This window comes from Myotis davidii, unplaced genomic scaffold (genome assembly GCF_000327345.1).
Source record: "Myotis davidii unplaced genomic scaffold, ASM32734v1 scaffold84, whole genome shotgun sequence".
In the NCBI taxonomy this organism is placed as follows: Eukaryota; Metazoa; Chordata; class Mammalia; order Chiroptera; family Vespertilionidae; genus Myotis; species Myotis davidii.
The window spans coordinates 495,131-498,246 of NW_006295735.1; positions in this window are offsets into that span (position 1 = coordinate 495,131).

The following is a 3,116-nucleotide window of genomic DNA, read 5'->3' on the forward strand; positions in this document are numbered from 1 at the left end:
ATTTGTGGATTATAATGAACAACATAAACCGCTGAACAAAAATAGATCTAGAGACAGAGAAGCATTGTTCAGATGCTCAAACCTCAGAGGGAAGGCAGGGGAGGGTGGGGCAGAGATCAACCAAAGGACTTGTAGCCAGGCAAATAACCATAACCAATGGAAAAAAGAACCTGGGGAAAGGGGAGGCTAGGGGACTGTCTAGGGCGGGGGGGAAAATGGACACATATGTAATACCCTTTGTAATAAAAAATAAAATTAAAAAAAAACATTCTTGAAGAGAAAGAAAATGTCAGTGTGAGCAAAGATCTTTGTACTAAATCCTCGCAGTCTGTCCAGTTAGACTGATTTTTCACAAGTGCTCAGATAGGATGATGCTATGTCCTCTGTGCAATTCAGCATCTCCAGGGAGCATTGACACACGTGGAGCAAACTTGTCTCTGGAATCAAATCAGCACCCGAGGGACCATTAGGCCAAGAGTGACCCAGGTGGAGGCTATCCCAAGACCACTGGGGCTGCCTTGATCTGCATGGGGCCATAGTCTGAGACAGGCTGTCAGGAACCAGACTAGAATTGGATGCTATCTATACAAGCATGATGTAATTAATAAGAGTTTGTGCAATTTTTCCCAGAATACTGCAAAAAATCACTCCATTTTCTGTTCTGACCATTGAATACTTTCAACTATTAAAATTATGCAAGTCTCTGTTCACTGATTAAAGCAATTATTTCATCTTGAAAACAACTTGCACATTCAAAATAATTTGGGGTACTGTTTATATTTAATGAATTTTCAAAGTACATTTGCAATATACTTTACTACCAGAAAGGAGATCAATGGCACACAATCAGAATTTGAATGTATGTAAAGCTAACTTAACATTTTACATTTTATTTAAAAAGTAATTATCTTCTGGTAACTGTGGTGTTCCATAACATCCTGGATGTGCCCAGTGGGTCACTGATGTCATCCTTTGAACCAGCCCCATGCAGAGACCTTCACTATATCATCATGGTCCTTTCTTGCCAGATACAAGAAAGCTGATGATAACCTGATGAAGGAAGAAGAAAATGCATTTATTTAACTAAGAATTTAGTGTAAAGATAGTTTATGATTGCCACCAGAATGTGATCATTTTGTATCCTTCCCGCTCATGGCCCTCAGCCCAAACAATATATCACTGATATTTCAGCTTCATATTAAGGATGCAAATGTTTATATACATAAGCTTTACCCCAAGTTATTCCTCAATCTTTTGATACTTATGATACCTCTAAGATCATCAGCTCAGCAGAATCTCTAATATTAAAGAGTTATGATTAGAACTAGAGCCCCGGTGCATGAAATTCATGCACGGGGGTGGAAGATCCCTCAGCCCCACCCACACCCTCTGCAATTCGAGGCCCCTACACCTTTTTCTTATCTAGCTAACCTCTTCACATTTAAAAAAAATTAACTGAAATACCACCTACTCTAGGAAATTCTCTTTGAACAAATCTTTATAATCTGTATTAAGTATTTTCATAGTATATCATTCTTTTTCTTTAACAGCAACTTAGAGTGGATGCAGTGTGCTTCTCATTCTTGCATCTGAATTTTTTCTTCTTGCTCTTGTAATAGCAAAGCTTATCCAATTTACATTTGCCCTTCAAGGGCTTATATTTGGTTCAGTTTCTGGTTGGCTCCCTGCTTTTTTTTTTTAAGCAATAAATTTGGGTTGTGATAGTAAGCCTGACTTGTAATCAAGCCTGTAGGTCTCCCTATCTGAATATTTCTATAACACCTGAGCGTCATGCTTTCCTGCATTTGTGTCCTTATCACTTGCCTGAACTGCGTGCTTGCCTTTCTGTCTCCCTCAATAAAACCGTAAGTTTCTTGAAAGGAGAGACTGTATCTGATCCCACTGAGTCCCCAAAGCCACACAGTTCACATGGAACTCAGTTTCCTTTAAAATAGGAAGGGATCCCATACTCATGAAGCAACTACTTCCACACATATTTTTATTTTATTTTATTCACAGCACATACTCTTTGTACTAATTGTTGGTAAATCATCCTAGCAATTGCCTCTGTTCCTCTCTGTTTTGTTGCCTTAGATTCTGATGTCATTATTGCGCTTTTATCATCTACTCACTCTAATAAGATTGTGAATTATTTAAGGGCAGAGATCATGACTTGAGCTTGTGTGTTCCCTCTCATGGTGCCTAGATAAATATTCAAATGCCATCCAATCCAAATGACTGTGATAAGAGAGGCCTACCATTGCTGGAGACCTCTGATTTTTATTTAAGGGGTCTCACTTGTTCTGCACCTTTACAGAGGCGTGAGTAGTGGCTGAGGGAATTTGAGGAAACCCAGACAGAATTCTCCTCCTGAAAGATTTTGCTAAGCTGGCGCCCGGGACCGCCAGGCATTTGTCTACTTAAAACCCAGAAACACAGCAATAACAAAGGCACTGGTCTCCTACTGCTAATGCTTAGGGATAAAACCCCAGCCTGCAGGAACTCACCCCTGCAGTCAGGACTGGGCCACTGGGTGGACTTGGGCTGGTGCTCCTAACTCTGGGGAGAGGGAGACTTCCCATGGCTGCAGGCTAGAGGCCTCGGTCTCTGCGCCACCCACCCGAACAGGTCCATAGTGCAGGCTGGTCAACGGAGTGGCTTTTTTGCCAGGGATGGCAGGGAGGCATGGCCTGGCCTGGCCTGTTCCCCCCACAATCGATCACAGCGAGGCCTGGCCTGTTCGCCCATGATCACAGCAAGACCTGGCCTGGCCTGTTCACCCTGTGATGGGCGTCGGGCTGGGGGGCATGGGCCCAGGCCACCGCTTGGCACCGGCGCACGTGCAAGTGGCTCCAGGGCAGGAACATCCGCTTGGCACCTGTGCCCGTAGGCCCGGAGTGGCCAGGGGCATTCTGGGATGCCGGCTGCTCTGGGCCTACAGGCTAGGAATGGCCGGGGTCCCAAGGATGTTCCTAGGACCCAGGCTGCTCGGCACCTGCATATGCAAATTAACCCACCATCTTTGTTGGGTTAATTTGCATACTCTCCTGATTGACTGATGAGTGTAGCAGAGGGACAGTCAATTTACAAGATTCTCTTTTATTATATAGGATTAC